This window comes from Aquarana catesbeiana, linkage group LG09, assembly GCF_042186555.1.
Source record: "Aquarana catesbeiana isolate 2022-GZ linkage group LG09, ASM4218655v1, whole genome shotgun sequence".
Classification (NCBI taxonomy): domain Eukaryota; kingdom Metazoa; phylum Chordata; class Amphibia; order Anura; family Ranidae; genus Aquarana; species Aquarana catesbeiana.
The window spans coordinates 156,520,589-156,539,009 of NC_133332.1; positions in this window are offsets into that span (position 1 = coordinate 156,520,589).

An 18,421-nucleotide genomic window follows, 5' to 3' on the forward strand; every position below is an offset into this window, starting at 1 on the left:
AACTATGTTCCTTTAGGCCTGTGGTTCTCAACTCCTGTCCTCGGGACCCACTAACAGGCCAGATTTTAAGTATTACCTTGGTGAGATACAGAATAGAATACTGCAATCACAGAGCAGCAAATTATACCACCTGTGATGTTATCTTGCAAACCTGTCCGGTTGTTGGATCCTGAGGACAAAGTTGAGAACCACTGCTTTAGGCCATGCCCAATATCCAGTGCAATTTAGGCACACCCACTTTTCTCTGCAGGATGCTTCAAATGCTGTATCCTTTTGCCTTTCAAGCTGTCCATCATTGTCAAAATGTTGGGAGGTGTGCTGCTACTGTTTGTACCTGCACAATATTTAAAGGGATAAAACATGGGGGAATAACATGTATTCCATAGATGTACTAAGTGTATTTTTCTTTGACATACACTTTAAGGCCAGTATACTGTAGCTATATCACATCTGGTTTATATAAATGGGCAATGATTGTGTACTCCAATCAAACATATGTAGATTTTGAATTTAAATCATGTGACAGAGAACCTTTGTACAGCATCCAGAGAACTAGAATTTTCTGAAGGGGTTTGGCAGGCCTACTGCGCATATTTCCCTAATGCCAGATTCCCTCTAGTGCTCTTCAACATAGGCAATTTTTGATTGCTGCTTGACCAAAAATTGCTGATATTACCCTGCAGCTGATCAAAAGGAATAAAATATATGATGCTAGTATATTTAACCCACTACAGAGTTTACATAGCGTCATGATAATCCTAAATGATTATAACACTTTAGGGTTATTTGTAGTCTCCACAAAATCCCTTCAACCTGTACAGCAAGCCACATTCTCTTCCATTTGTTTGCAAAGCCTGCTGTCACTCAGAGTCAGAGTTATTGGACATGAACTGGTAAATCCTTCAGTATAAGGTCTGCTGATTATTGCTGCAAATCTATTATTTTGGAGAGAGTCCTCTTCCTTCACACATTTGACTTTGTGTTCAATAATCCTACTGAGCAGCCCTGCAGACAGCCTCTGAAAACAATCAAGGAAAAATATGGTAATTTGCCGTTGCAGACACTTTTTTTTTTTTCTTTTATCAGATTTTATTTTCAGTGGTATTTTAACAAAGATACACTTTGCTATGCAGGGCAGCTAGAGACACAAGAAACAGCGAGTACAGTTCAGTCACAGTGCATACACAGTAAGCTCCAACAAGTAGAAGGAACAGTACAATTGCTAAAGTATAAAGTAATTTACAATGACTGGCAGTTGAAGAACCAGGTGTCTGGTTTTCAGACCATGGTGGGATAAATACATTTTGTCCAGCGGGACAAAATAGAATCAAATTTGTACATGGCATTACACAAGTAGGTAGGTATATTTCTTCAAAGACATGCAGCAAAAGAGTTTGGTAGTCTATTCTAACAGCAAGGGAGCATTGGGTGGGGCTAATTTCACAGCGATCATACTGCAGGCAGTAAATAATGATCTAATAATGACTAGTGTCAGATGTTCAGCCATAAGGGAAGTCAAAATGACCCAAAATACAGCCGTTTAGAGTTTTGATCGCTTTGGCCCAACATTTCTTTAATTAGGGACAATGCCATAGAAGATGTATGAGGATCCCATTTGGATGAGCGCATTTGCCGAAGCAAAGGAGTCAACTTTAGCGCCTATTCTATGGAGCAATGCAGGGATTTGATAAACTCTGTGCAGAATAAATAGTTGGGTTAATTTGTGTGAGGGGGATAAGGACACAAATTGGGCGGGCTGTGAAATGTCATCCCATGCATCATGTGCATTGGGGCCCAGATCTTCCTCCCATCTTCTCCTGTATATGTGGGAACCTAGGTAAGCGTTTGTCTAGAAGCTGTGAGCCGGTTTCTGATACAAGCATGGCTTGCCTGTACTACTACATTAAGTAATGGGGTGTGGGTAAAGGTGACAGAAAGCATGTTATTTTGTGATTGGAGTGCAAGTCATAACTAGAGGCATAACTAGAGCCTTCAGGAACCCAGTGCAAGAAATCATGAAGGTCCCCCCTAACTCCCCCCCCCTTTCCATCTGAACCCAAGGCTTCCAGTTTTGGGAGGGCATCCCATCGTACTTATCGACAGTCCTTTCCTCCCACGTCATGTCTGTATGAGGAAAGGAGAGTCGTTGACGGGCAAGACTGTCAATCAAGGCACTGATTATTGGCGTAAACAATGTTCTATCAGTGCAGCCCCATCAGTGGCACTTATCAGTGCCTCCTCAGCAGGACTCTGAGCTGACAGCATCTCTATCATACAGCTCAGAGCCTGCACTGACAGTTCCCCCTCCCCCCATGGATGGGAGAGGAGACAGCCGATCTGTTCCTTCTCCTCCCACCTCTCTTCTCCTGTGTTTACTGCGGGAAGTGTGAGCTGCTTAGCAGTGCACAAAGAAGGAGAGGGGCGGAAGGAGAAGGAGCAGATCGTCTGTCTCCTCTCCCATTCATGCGAGTGAGGGGGGAACTGTCAGTGCAGGTTTTGAGCTGTATGAGAGAGACGCTCTCAGCTCAGAGCCCTGTGGCAAGCATACCCACTGGGCCCCCCTGACAGTGGCAGAATGCCGGGGCCTGGGGGCAAGTGCAACCTTTGTGACCCTGGTAGTTCCGCCACTGCCCCTTGGGCTTTTCTTTCCCAGATTTCCCACCTGGGCTTCTGTTCAAATGATGTTGATGCAGGAATCTTCTTTGCGGCGCTATTGTATTCTGACAGGGGGGCTCCTCCTCCACCTGGCAGAATACACAGATCAGAGTTGCAGCCAATGGCTGTAAGCACTGATTGAATGCTGGTTTTCCAGCAAGACCTTTCGACAGAAGCCAGTTATTAAACAACTTTTGTCGAACAGACAGTACCTAAATAATTCTAAAGAAAAAATTTGCGCTAGGTGTGCAAAAAATTATTATTATGTAAGTATAACAACCTGTGAAAGGATATCCTTTAGCTATACACTATAACCTTGATAAGGGGCACCACAAAATAAGTATAAAAAGAAGTGCAGCGCTGGATATATAAAACACAAAAATTGGTAATATTAAATAGATATATGCTATACGTGATCCGAACAAATAGTGCAAAAATCATATGATTTGTCCATACATGATCAAACAAATTAGATGATGAAAGTGCTTCACTGTAGGGATATGTGCGTGGTTCCCACCACCGCAAACGTCTATCCTAATCAAATTTAAGGTGCATCAACAAACATAAAGTGTCCATAAAAAGTATGAAGTGACTTTGCTGTATGAGTAAATCTGTGACTTCCACCGTGATGAATGCCCATCACCTTGAAGAGATTAAAGGCTTACCAGACGGCCTCTAATCAGAGGCATGATAACATCAATTTGGGGTGTTGTCTTCTCAACTAATGGGTTTCTTCTGGGATGGTGGATGCGTGTCAGCAGACGGTCACCATAAGCCTCCAAATAGCGGTCCAGTCGGGAGAGGTCACTCCCAGCGATAATAAAATATCTTTCAGCTCGGTCAAATCTAGGGAAGGTAAAGACTCCTCATTTCTTTCATCTAGTTCTGTGTCTTCTTGGCTTTCCTTGGATATCTTCTGTAGCCTGTGTTGCTTGTATGATGACCCCCGCCTCGTCCTCTTTTTCTTCTTTGATCTGGTGGCTGTGTTGATGTTTGAGGATTTATTGCAGGTTGCCACTTCCAGAATGGTTTGAGATACACAATGAGTTGGAGTTGTTTACTTGGCCTCCAAATTCTCCAGATCTCAATACAATGGAATATATGTGGAACGTGCTGTAAAAACATGTCTGATCAATGGAGGCCCCATCCGACAACTTACAGGACTTACAGGATCTGCTACTGATAGCTTGGTGGTAACCAGATACCAAAGCATACCTTGAGAGGTCCAGTGGTGTCTATGCCTTGAGAGGGCAGGGCTGTTTTGCAGTAAAACAGGGACCTACATAATGTTAGATGGGTGGTCATACAGTTGTGGCTAATCGCTGTGTGTAAATATATATGTATACACACACTATATATATATATATATATATATATATATATATATATATACACACACACACACACACACACACACACACACACACACACACACACACTGTATGTCCCACAGTCAGTCAGCAACTCAGAAAAGAAAATGGCTTCACAAACTCTGAAGCCGTTTTTTTTTTTTTTTGGGGGGGGGGGCACTTAATTAGATGTATTAAAACTGCCTTGATAAAAACGGCAGATTGCATAAGCATATCAACAAACAGCGGGTATCAGTGTTTAATATTGATGTACCAGACAAGGAAGCTGTATGGTCAGGAAGAGATTTAGACATGGATTTTCTTGTTGGTTTCCTACAGCTTTTGTTGTAATGATTAACTACAGGATACATTTTTGTGTATTATAGGACTTGTTACTTCAGGTGTACACAAGAATCCATAATCACTATAACACAGCCAGGAGCCTGCTTGCCTTATTTATGAGAGAGAAAAATCTCATTTTTATTTAAAAGCACAGTCCCTCATTATTGTCTTTTAATGTCCTCTATATGAAATTCAAAAGATAATTCATTAAAACACTACAATGCATCAGGTTTTTGTGCTCGGTTTATTTAAACAGGACTTCTACCTACAGCCCCAGTGAGAAGAGCCCTTTATATACACCCCCTGTGAAAGCCAACACTCTACTAATAACCTGGAGTAGATTCTCTGTAGCATACAGTATGAAGAGAATGTACTCCTGAGAGGTTAACCAGAAATTCTAGCCGATAGCACTAGCTTTTTGGGTAGAACTGAGGGTTTCTCCCTATCCAAAACTAAAAACAGACTTTTCTTTTTTTTTGGACAGAATTGTTTTTGAGCTGTAGGCAGAGGTGGACGACAAAGTAATGCTAAATGCAGGAAAATTCAAATCCTGCAGCTAGAACCTTCAGTATGCACTTGGTTGGCATATTAAGAGGCATATTTAAAACTCATTTGAGGTTTCTGATTACATTAGCTCAGCTAGATACGTTGAATGCCTTATGCTGCGTACACACGTTTGGAAATTCGGCCAGCAAAAGACCGATGAGAGCTTTTAGTCGGAAAATGCGACCGTGTGTATGCTCCATCGGACTTTTGCTGGCCGAATTCCAGCCAGCAAAAGATTGAGAGCATATTCTCAATTTTTCGGTTGGAAAAAGTTTCTATCTGAAAATGCGATCGTCTGTAGCAATTCCGACGCGTAAAATTCCTACGCATGCTCGGAAACAATTTGACACATGTTCGGAAGCATTGAACTTCATTTTCTCGGCTCGTCGCAGTGTTGTACATCACCGCGTTCTTGACAGTCGAAAGTTCAGCGAACTTTTGTGTGACCGTGTGTATGCAAGCCAAGCTTGAGCGGAATTCCGTCGGAAAAACCATCAAAGATTTTTCTGAGGGAAAATCCGCTCGTGTGTACGCAGCATTACTGTTATGTACAAAACCTCTTCCCGGAAGGCTGCAGAGAGTCTGTATGGAAGTAGCAGTCTACCTACAGTAGTCCAATACCCTTTATCGAGTCAGACAGCACTCCACACTGAACATGGAACATGACCTATAGGAATTACTACTACTAAAATTCTGAAGATGCCTTTCAAGGCTCTCATCCTTATTCTTGCCTCGCTACCTAGTGAATCGCTAACCCAGAACAAAGGTGTAAACACATATCCAATAGGTACAAACTTGCCATGTCAGTGACTCAAACCCAAAGATGGATAGTATGACAGTCCTGAAGTCTGCATCTAAAAATAAAAATAAAACACGTCTTCAAGGCTTCTGACAGTGTAAAATGATCTGGGGGCTGTCCCTAGCAAATTTGGGTTTGAAGAGAAACCCAATCTATTATTATACAGGATTTATATAGCGCTGACAGTTTACGCAGCGCTTTACAACATTAGGGCAGACAGTACAATTACAATACAATGCAGGGGGGAATCAGAGGGCCCTGCTCGTTAGAGCTTACAATCTAGGAGGGAGGGTCAAGTTATAGAAAAGGGTAATAGCTGTGGGGGGTGAGCTAATGGAGAAAATAGTGCAGTTGTTAGATGGAGGCAGGATAGGCTTCACTGAAGAGGAAAGTTTTCAGGGATCGCCTAAAAGTGGATACATTTGGAGACAGTCTGACAGATTGGGGTAGCGAATTCCAGAGGATGGGCAAGGCTCTGGAGAAGTCCTAGAGGCAGATATGGGAGGAGGTGTTGAGGGAGCTAGAGAGCAGGAGGTCTTGGGAGGAATGAAGAGGGCGATTAGGTTGGTATTTTGAGACTAGGCTAGTGATGTAGCTGGGGGCAGAGTTGTGGATGGCTTTGTAACTTAATGTTAGTATTTTGAATTTAATTCGTTGGTCAAGTGGCAGTCAATGGAGGGATTGGCAGAGAGGGGTAGCAGACACTGTGAGGTTTGTAAGGTGGATGAGTCTGGCAGCAGCATTCATGATGGACTGAAGGGGGGATAGTCTATTTAAAGGTAAGCCAATGAGGAGGGAGTTGCAGTAGTCAAGGCGAGAGATAACCAGGGAGTGAATTAGGAGCTTTGTGGTTTCCTTGGTTAGAAAGGGACGTAGTTTGGAGATGTTGCAGAGGTTGAGGCGGCAAGCTTTGGAAAGTGAGTGGATGTTGGGCCGAAAGGAGAGTTCAGAGTCCAGGATAACACCTAGCACGCTGATATGTGGGGATGGGTGGATGGTTGTGACATTGCTCTTGACAGAGAAGTCAGGGGAAGAGGCATGTGGGGGAGGAAATTTAATAAGCTATGTTTTGGACAAGTTGAGTTTGAGGAAGTGGTGTAACATCCATACAGATATGTCTGTTAGTAAGTTAGTGATGCGTGAGGAGACTGATGGAGTGAGTTGAGGGGTGGAGAGATAGATTTGTGTGTCATGAGAGTAGAAATGATATTGAAAGCCGTGAGAGGCTATCAGCTGACCCAGGGAAGAGGTGTAGATTGGAAATAAAAGAGGTCCAAGAACAGAACCTTGGGGGACCCCGACGGAGAAGGGAAGAGGAGTGGAGGAAGTGGAATTGTAAGTGACACTGAAGGTGCGTTGGGATAGGTAGGATGAGAGCCACTGAAGAGCACACCCCTTAGCTTTCCTACGGGTAAGTGGATTAGAGTCCTCTCCCTTTCCTCTATTTTGTGGGTCCAGACAGGGTTGTCACCTGGCACACCTCCTCTTCGCAGTCAGGGAAATGGAAATGAGAGAACTGGCAATAATGCCAACAACAGAGATGGATGCCACCGGCGTATCCGTGGCAGAATGGCGAATCGGCGCACGCATAATGTGATAGATGGGATCTCTGGCTGGCCTATAAAAGGCTGCTTCTGTTACCTCCAAATTGCTGGATTGTCGTCAGCTTCCCTGTGTTCCTGTACCTTTGCATCTATTCCTTGGATTTCCTGTTGTGACCTTGCTTGCTCCTGACCTGTTGATCTCTTCTCCTAGCTCTGACCCTTTGCTTACCTCACAGACTTTGTTACCTGCTTGATTACCAGCGTATGACTCCCTCTCATCTATTACCGGCTTGATCATTTGTGTGTGAGACCCCTGGCCTAGCTTTTAGTGCTGTTCGGCATACTTAGACTGCCAAAGCACAGCTAAAGGCCCTAAGAGACTTTTACCTCACCATCCCTTCTGCTTTTCCAGGCAAACTCCAGCTGATCATCTGCTCAAGGCATCCATACTTGGCCCCTCTTAGCTCCTTGGCCTCGGATCAGATACGTGACACAATCAAACCCATCTCTGGTCTCAATAGCAGTGACTAGTTTCCTTAGATGCTTACATAAAAAAAAATGTGGCTTTATGCTGATGATATCCTTCTATTCCTTTCCCCTTGCTGTCGTCAGACATATCCCAAGTGAACGAGTTTGGGATATTCTCCAGGCTTTGTATTAACAGGGAAAATGCTAGTAGAGTGTACCTTGATGGGAAAGGGTGGAACCCAACCCTTGAGACCATAATTTTCAACAATGGTCTGCTTACGTCACTTTGAGATTTTGAAAAGCCGGTGCCCTTATGGAGACCATCAAGGATGACAAAGAGAAAATCAGTCTTTCTGAAGAAAGCAGCTTCTGAGAGATTCTCACAGCCCAAACCACATTTATTAAGGTAAATCTCCTTTTGAAGAACTGCAGCCAGACAGGAGAAAGAAAGATATCCTGGTTGAGGTGAAAGGGCCAAACTACATTAGGTAGGATGGAAGTTCTGGGCCTCATATATATATATAGTAGTACATATAGTATAGTTACATATAGTAGGTGAGGTTGAAAAAAGACACAAGTCCATCAAGTCCAACCTATGTGTGTGATTATGTGTCAGTATTACATTATATATCCCTGTATGTTGCGGTCATTCAGGTGCTTATCTAATAGTTTCTTGAAGCTATTAATGCTCCCCTCTGAGACCACTGCCTGTGGAAGGGAATTCCCCATCCTTGCCGCTCTTACAGTAAAGAACCCTCTACGTAGTTTAAGGTTAAACCTCTTTTCTTCTAATTTTAATGAGTGGCCATGAGTCTTGTTAAACTCTCTTCTGCGAAAAAGTTTTATCCCTATTGTGGGGTCACCAGTACGGTATTTATATATTGAAATCATATCCCCTCTCAAGCGTCTCTTCTCCAGAGAGAATAAGTTCAGTGCTCGCAACCTTTCCTCATAACTAAGATCTTCCAGACCCTTTATTAGCTTTGTTGCCCTTCTTTGTATTCGCTCCATTTCCAGTACATTCTTCCTGAGGACTGGTGCCCAGAACTGGACACCATACTCCAGGTGCGGCCGGACCAGAGCCTTGTAGAGTGGGAGAATTATCGTTTTATCTCTGGAGTTGATCCTCTTTTTAATGCATGCCAATATTCTGTTTGCTTTGTTAGCAGCAGCTTGGCATTGCATGCCATTGCTGAGCCTATCATCTACTAGGACCCCCAGGTCCTTTTCCATCCTAGATTCCCCCAGAGGTTCTCCCCCCAGTGTATAGATTGCATTCATATTTTTGCCAGCCAAATGCATTATTTTACATTTTTCTACATTGAACCTCATTTGCCATGTAGTTGCCTCATCACTACCTTGTCTTTGTGCAAGATCAGAAAGGGTTCTTTGAAGTATATGAGCTGACAGCCTTAACCTTTAACCACTTGCCTACAAGGCACTTACACCCCCTTCCTGCCCAGGCCATTTTTCAGCTTTCAGCGCTGTAGCACTGAAAATTGCGCAGTCATGCTACACTGTACCCAGATTAAATTTTTATAATTTTCTTCACACAAAACAGAAATTTCTTTTGGTGGTATTTAATCACTGCTGGGTTTTTTATTTTTTACAAAAAAAAAAAAAGTGCACAAACAAGTGTAGCGCTAAAGATATAACAAGCTTATGAAATAACACATATGCAAAAACGTGGAAACAAAAACTATGTCAGTCCACAGTGTGCAAAGAATACAGTCTCTAGCGCTCTTCGGATGTTTCTTCAGATGCACAAGACTGCTGTTGATCCAGAGGGTATATGGAATTGCTTAATCACCACGTGGATAACGCATGCAAAAAAATAGGTGTGACGAACCCTCCACACAGAAAGAGTAAAGGCTTACCAGAGGAATTGAACTCATAAGAACATATGTTCAATGAGTCAATCTAGCTTGTATCACCAACAAGTAATAAAGGAAGGGACCTCCAAATTAAATGGCAGCAAAACTCCAAACGTGTCCAGAGCCGTGAGGGAACTCTCTCTATAGTAGATGGCAAACCTTCCAATGGATCATCTCAGACGAATAGCCCATATGAAATAAAGAGGGGGGGCCACATAGCATAATACCGTTTGCAAAACGAATTTATTTAAAATAAGTAAACAACTTACATTTCTGTAGAAAAAAAGCACTTATAAGTAAAAATTATGGCAGGCAGTGGAGTCTCCCGACGCGTCTTATAAGACTTCATCTGGGGTACTCACCCACTGCTGCCATACCCCTTAATATAGATACCTTGGCCCCCTTGATGAGAATCCAGCTCGTATCTCAAATTAGCAAGCATTTCCGGGTTTGGCCAAAATGGCCGCCCCGCGTGCGTTCCAAGCCTCATTATGGAGTGTCTATGTGCGTTCCAACACCGTGCCGAATATCGTCCTAATATTCTCATAAAAATAATCAAATCATGAATATAGACCACTTCCTCAAGAGACAATCTACTTTTAAACTTAGATTGATGGAATTATTATGTGCTCCAAATGTCTAATACTTTAATGTGTATTCGGATGTGGAGAGCGAGTGACCGGACGTGCGTCACCTCGTCTAATGAGGCGGGCGCACGTTGTTGCTCGTATCCTGAAGCGCAAAAAATTGTAAACAGCGACTCAAGCCTCGTTACGGAGACCGACAGCGCGGTGACGTCAGCTACGCTTTAAGCCGACGACACGGCAAGGACGTCAACTGTACACAATAACGTATATTGGGATCTGCGCAACCCAATGAAATAGATGGATTTGCATACTTAAAATAACATATGAGATATCGGTGTTACTTGTCACTCAGTGTGTCCCCTAAGTGATGATATCATAAAGGTGTGGTGAAACACAAAAAAAAACAAAAAAAGGAGGAATAAAAATGAACTGGAAAAACGTGTTAAGATAGTGAAGCCTCAAAAGTGAAAATATGTGAACGGGGGGATGAATTAAAATAAAATAAAAATAGAAAAAATTAATTAAAATAAATTAATAAAAGTAAAAAATAAAAATAAAAATAAATATAAAAATAAAAATAAAATAAAATAAAAAATAAAAAAGAAATAAATAAAAACTAGATAAATAAAGATAAAAATAAAAATAAATGAATAAAAAATAATAAATAAAATATAAAATAAAATAAAAAATAAAAAATAAAAAATAATAAAAAAATAATAAAAAATAAAAAATAAATAAAAATAAAAATAAATAAAAAATAAAATAAAATAAAAAATAAAAATAAAAAATATAAAAATAAAAATAAAAATAATAAATTATGATGTGAAGAATGTGCGATAATAGTTAAGAAGATGATGATAGACACCACCTTTAAGGTGTATGTTTCTAATAGTGTAGACCAAAAAGTTCATATATTGAAAGTGTGAATAGTGAACATTTGACGTCAAGTGAGGACACAAAGTTCATATGTTGAAAATGTGAATAATAAACATTTATCGTCAAATGAGAAATCTGAATGTCATTAGTGACTAACTCGTATCATCAAGTGATGGATTATGACCAAACAAGGACCTTTGAAGATGTACGAGATCTTTGTTAAAGGTATCGGTAGATCATGACCTGAGAGGTCAGAAGGTGTAAGAGATCTTAATGGTAACATTTTTTGAAAAAAAATTTCATTTATACAAAAAGGAAAATAGCTTGGTAAAGATCCGAGATGGATTCTCAAGAAGAATTCAACAGGGTTATGCATATAATCACATACATTATTGCTGTAGGTATATAATCTAAGAGTCATTAATAAATGCATTTATATCAAGTTCCATATTCATGCCACGTGGAAAGAGGGACTGTTGCTCGTGTATCCAGAATGTTTCTAAGCGGGAAACGCCCCTGGTCATAGCGCCCCCTCTCCAGGGTGGGGTGTACTGATCAATGACAAGGAATTGTGAACCTAGTGGATTACCACTATGGAATTCCTTAAAGTGTTTGGGTACACTGTGTTTCGACTTCCTCCCTTTGATGAGGGCAATATGTTCACCTACTCTTCTGGTGAAAGTTCTTGTTGTGCGGCCAACGTATTGTTGGCCGCATGGACATGTAATTAAATACACCACATATCTGGAGTTACATGTGCAAAAAGGTTTGATAGTATACCTTTTTCCTGTGACGGTAGATATAAATTCCGTTATTTTATGTCCCATTGGTGTATTATGTTGACATACAACACATTTTCTACATGGAAAGAAACCCGTCCAGTTATGAAAAAATGAAGGACGCACAGGAGGGTTAGTGACATTAGGTGCTACTAGGCCACGTAGGGATGGTGCTCCTTTAAAAATCAGTTTAGCTTGTTCAGGTAGCATTTTGCCTAGAATGTTGTCCTGTTTCAAAACCCCCCAATGTTTTTTCATAATATTCTTAATTTGTTTGTGTTGCACTGAGTATGAGGTTAACATTGCCCACTTGAATGTGGAATCAGGTTCTCTTTCGGGTTTCACCTCGAAAAGAGAATCTCTATCCATACTAATGACTCTCCGAAGATCTGATTCTAAAGTGATACCATCATATCCCTTGTTGAGAAATCGTTGTTTCAAGACATTCGCTTGTTGTATAAACACATCAAGGTTAGTGTAATTCCTCCGGAGACGCAAGAACTGACTCCGGGGGACTGCATCAAGCCAGGATCTGTGATGACAGCTATCCCTAGGGATAAAGCTGTTTCGATCCGTTGGCTTAAAATAAGTGTTAAATTCAAAGCGTTTATTAACAATCTTAATTTCTAAGTCGAGGAAGTGGATCTCGCTGTCACTAGCTTTATATGTTAAGGAAATGCCTCTATCATTTGCATTGAGACACTCAAAAAACTGTTTCAATGATTCTGGGGTGCCACTCCATAAGAGGAGGATGTCGTCTATATATCTCGCCCACAGAACCAGTGAAGTAGTTCCATGGGTATAGACGACATCCTCCTCCCACTTGGCCATGAAGAGGTTCGCAAGGCTCGGAGCAAATTTAGCTCCCATGGCCACACCACGTTGTTGTAGATAGTAACGCTGGTCGAACCAGAAGTAGTTGTGTTTGGTTGCGAATTCAAGCAGTTCTATCAAAAAATCGCATTGAAAAGATGCTAGAGATTGTTCCCGGTAAAGGAAAAAAAAAAAAGACCAAAAATTTTGAAAACAATTTTTTATACTTATGCCTCGTACACACAATCGGACATTCCGACAACAAAATCCATGTTTTTTTTCCGGCGGATGTTGGCTCAAATTTGTCTTGCATACACACAGCCACACAAAATTGGTTGGAAATTCCGAAAGTCAAAAACGTGGTGACGTACAACGGCACTAGAAAGAGGAAGTTCAGTACAAAGTGTGCCACCCTTTGGGCTCCTTCCGCTAATCTCGTGTTAGTAGAAGTTTCGTGACAGACGATTTGCGCTTTTCAGCCTCCTGCTTTTCCAATTATTACTGCTCTTTGGTTTGTGCTTGTGGGTATTTCTATTACGTATTTGATTTTCAGTGCGTTCTTGTCCGCTCGTTTCTGATTTAAAGCTCCGGCCTTTCTGTTTTTCAGTGTTTGTGTTAGTTCGTTCTGACCAGCCGACCGTTTTGAAGCCATGAGGACCCTCACCCCAGACCAGTGGGTTTATAACTACTGTCTGGCCAGAGCCAGAAAAGCGGTGGAGAACGTTTTGGGGTATAATGACCAGCCGATTCCGCCTATTCCTTACGCCAATCAACATGGCGGAATATAAACTGAACTAGATAATCCTTGCATGCTGCATTCTACACAACTATTTAAGGAGAAATTAACTATGTGGCCTCAGTTGTGCCTGAGGCCAGACTTCATGAAGAAACCCTGACGGCGCTTGAAGCTGGCCGTCCTGGCTTCCCCCCCAAAGCGCCCACAAAGTAAGACAGTTGAGTACTTTGCAGGTAGGGGGGCCATTGATATGCCAGAAACGGTTTAAGAAACATTCTATCAACAATTTTTGAACTTTTTTTTTTTTTGAAAATTCTTTTTATTGAAAAGGTTTTTCTCTGAAGGTACAAAACAGGGCCCTTGGGGCATACCCCGGCCAATTGGTACACATAATCATGTGCATAACAGCGTACATCTCACATCTAAACATATCTAATTATAATTAACATTACTAACAACATAACTAGTACCCAGTTTCAACATGGCAGGATAGTGACAGGATATATCTAGTCCTGTAGGACCTCTCATCCCTCAGAATCGGATGTTGCAAGAACAGCTGGGGTCGAGTGGAATCAGTCGACCCCTGGTCGACTCACATTTCGTAAGAAGGTACAGAGCAGTATGAAGCGTCCAGCGCTTCTAACCACAAAGATGGCCACCGTGTCACCGTCCCACCGTGTCCTGTGTCACCAGTCTCTAGTTGCTCAACGTTTCGTCATCAACATGCGTCGTCAGGGACGCTTCATACTGCTCTGTACCTTCTTACGAAATGTGAGTGACTTTTACTTTTTATACAATAAATTATCCTTTTTGATGGAATCTGACAACAAACTTATTTTAATACAAATAGGCATGAACAAATGTAGTTAACCTGTATCTGCCAAAAACATCTTAAAGTGGGCCAAGGAATGATGTTTCCTACGACCGATCACTGTGCCCATGAACATGAAAGTAGCCATTTTAAAATGTACAACAGTAAAGAAAAGCACATGGGGCAGCACGAACGCTAAGAAGAAGAATTTAAAAGAGCGAACAAACATCCTGGATGGCTTAACTCCAATGTAAAAATGCATATAAAAGCAAAGGAGAAGGCCTTCAAAAAATACAAGGTTGAGGGATCATCCACAGCATTCAGAATTTATAAAGAATGCAATAAGAAATGTAAGGGTGCAATTAGGTTGGCTAAGATAGAACATGAAAGACACATAGCGGAGGAGAGCAAAAAAAATCCCAAGAAATTCTTTAAGTATGTAAACAGTAAAAAAGGGAGGACAGACCATATTGGCCCCATAAAGAATGAGGAAGGACATCTGGTTACAAAGGATGGGGAGATGGCAAAGGTATTGAATTTATTCTTCTCCTCAGTCTTCACGAGTGAATCGGGGGCTTCAGTAACCAAAACTGCAGTGTTTATCCTCATGACACAACACAGGGAGCACCTACATGGTTAACAGAGGACGGAATTAAAATTAGACTTGAGAAACTTAACATTAATAAATCACCGGGACCAGATGGCTTGCATCCGAGGGTACTTAGGGAACTCAGTCAGGTGATTGCCAGACCGTTGTTCCTAATTTTTACAGACAGTCTATTGACTGGAATGGTACCAGCTGATTGGAGAAAAGCCAATGTAGCACCAATATTTAAAAAGGGCCCAAAAAACATCCCTGGGAATTACAGACCAGTTAGCCTAACATCAATAGTATGTAAACTCTTGGAGGGGATGATAAGGGACTATATACAAGATTTTAGTAATAAGAATGATATCATTAGCAGTAATCAGCATGAATTCATGAAGAATCGTTCTTGCCAAACCAATCTATTAACCTTCTATGAGGAGGTGAGTTGCCATCTAGATAAAGGAAGGCCCGTAGACGTGGTGTATCTGGATTTTGCAAAAGCATTTGACACAATTCCCCATAAACGTTTACTGTACAAAATAAGGTGCGTTGGCATGGACCATAGGGTGAGTACATGGATTGAAAACTGGCTACAAGGGCGTGTTCAGAGGGTGGTGATAAATGGGGAGTACTCAGAATGGTCAGGGGTGGGTAGTGGGGTTCCCCAGGGTTCTGTGCTGGGACCAATCCTATTTAATTTGTTCATAAACGACCTGGAGGATGGGATAAACAGTTCAATCTCTGTATTTGCAGACGATACTAAGCTAAGCAGGGCAATAACTTCTCCGCAGGATGTGGAAATCTTGCAAAAAGACCTGAACAAATTAATGGGGTGGGCGACTACATGGCAAATGAGGTTCAATGTAGAAAAATGTAAAATAATGCATTTGGATGGCAAAAATATGAATACAATCTATACACTGGGGGGGAGGACCTCTGGGGGAATCTAGGATGGAAAAGGACCTGGGGGTCCTAGTGGATGATAGGCTCAGCAATGGCATGCAATGCCAAGCTGCTGCTAATAAAGCAAACAGAATATTGGCATGCATTAAAAGGGGGATCAACTGCAGAGATAAAACGATAATTCTCCCACGCTACAAGACTCTGGTCCGCCCGCACCTGGAGTATGCTGTCCAGTTCTGGGCACCAGTCCTCAGGAGGGACGTACTGGAAATGGAGTACAAAGAAGGGCAACAAAGCTAATAAAGGGTCTGGAGGATCTTAGTTATGAGGAAAGGTTGCGAGCACTGAACTTATTCTCTCTGGAGAAGAGACGCTTGAGAGGGGATATGATTTCAATTTACAAATACTGTACTGGTGACCCCACAATAGGGATAAAACTTTTTCGCAGAAGAGAGTTTAATAAGACTTGTGGCCACTCATTACAATTAGAAGAAAAGAGGTTTAACCTTAAACTACGTAGAGGGTTCTTTACTGTAAGAGCGGCAAGGATGTGGAATTCCCTTCCACAGGCGGTGGTCTCAGCGGGGAGCATTGATAGCTTCAAGAAACTATTAGATAATCACCTGAATGACCGCAATATACAGGGATATGTAATGTAATACTGACACATAATCACACACATAGGTTGGACTTGATGGACTTGTGTCTTTTTTCAACCTCACCTACTATGTAATAGGAACACATGACAAAATACTTACTTTTTTGCAGCACTCTCTTGATTCTTCTGTACTGATCCTGTTCCCTCAATTTGAGGTCTGACCATCCTTTCCTCAGTCGATCCTTGGATCGCTGTACCCCAAAATTCCTGTGCAGACTCTTCACAACTTTAGGCATGATCTTGGCCTTTCTCACATTTGGGTTTGGATAAGGTCCATGCTTCCCATCATAGTCGGCCCTCTTCAAGATGTCCACCATCTCCACCATCTCTACAAAACCTCTGGGATCGTGAGGTTCGAGGGTCCGGCCTTTCGTCATTGTTGCTCTCCTCTACATGCACCTGTTGTCTCTACACCATGTGCTCTCGCAATGCGCCAAAAGAGAAGGGGCGGGGAATAGACTACAAAGAACGTCAGGGGTGGGCGGAGTTTCACGCATGCACAGTGTATATAAAGAGTAACATACGATCTGAGAGCGGAGGACGAAGTAACGGAAGCAACGATCGTTATAACGAAGGTACAATTTTAAGTGATGCATCAGTGGCCTATACTGCTTATAGATTGAGGCCTATATTGGGTCAAGATTAGAAGAGTTTCGCCTGACATTAGGGTTTGTCTTGTGTTGTGTCTTGCAGAGAAAATGGATCTATTCAATGATGAGGACTTTATCCTCATATTCATTGATATGTACAGGGAGCTGCCCTGTCTGTGGCAGGTAAACCACCCGTTTTATCACAATAAACCAAAGAGGAAGGCAGCGCTGGATCAACTGCTGGAATTTGTGAAGCCGGTGATCCCCACGGCAGACATCCCCTTTTTGAAGGCCCTAATTGGTGGCATGAGGAGCACTTATAATAGGGAGCGCAAGAAGGTCCAGGACTCCCCAAGATCAGGAGCTGCAGCAGATGACATTTATGTACCCAGGCTGTGGTACTACGACAGACTGCATTTTCTGGCAGGCCAGACTGAATCCAGGCCAGCACTCTCCAGTCTGCCTTTAAAGCTTCCTTCCCACCCAGCTGAGGCTTATGACGACCAACCTGGGCCCTCCAGGCAGCAACATGTGGAGGAGCCCAGCTTGAGTTAGGTATAGCATTCTTCAAAATATTTCTGTTTGTCAAATTAATTATGTTAAATATATGTTAGTTTTGATGACTAATTATTAATTTCACAAAGTGTTTTACATATCAATAGACAGTAGTGGCCACAAATGATTGGGACAAGAATGAAAAATGCTGGGGTGAGAATGATAGTCTTTTCTATTTATTAACATTCAATTTGCAACAGTCATGAGCTGAAAATTGTGTGTGATTGATGAACCAAAAACTAAAACTATGTCCCAAAAACTAAAACTAAAGTCTCAGCCAGGAGGAGGCCGTGGAAAGTGGCAGCCAGGAGGTGGCGGGGGGTAAGTGGCAGCCAGGAGGTGGCCGGGCCCAGTAGCCTGCCCGAATCCCAGGTCCCTCCCCTCGGCCTTCCACAAAAAAGTGCCAGGAAGAGGAGTAACCTGAAGGAGGCAGCAATTGGCCTATTTCTGAAGGCTACTGTGGCCCTCGGTAACCCACCCAGTGTTCAGGAGGACTATGCCAACATGACAGCCTGCAAAATGCTGGAAATGGAGGAGGGCCAACGCCTCTTATGTGAGGAAGTTATGTTATAAGCCCTAAATAAGGGGTTGAGGGGCGAACTCACAAACCAAAGCCACGTTTGTGAGTTCAACCATGGTCCTTCTCCTCCTCTTCCACCTCCTGCCACAACTCCAACACCAGAGCCACAGCCTGGAAGGAAGCATCTAAGGAAGACAAGAGAGTGATGGCCTGGGTTCAGTCTGGTCTGGAAAAAGACACAGGCTGTTGTATGACCACAGCCTGGGGACAGATATATCATATGCTGCTGTTCCTGATCTCTTGTAGTCCTGGACCTGGATTGTGCTCACTATTATATGGACTCCTAAGGCCACTAATTTTGACTGTAAAATAATTGATGTGTGCCCTGGGGTACAAAGGCTTCGCAAATTTCAGCAGTTTCTCCAGC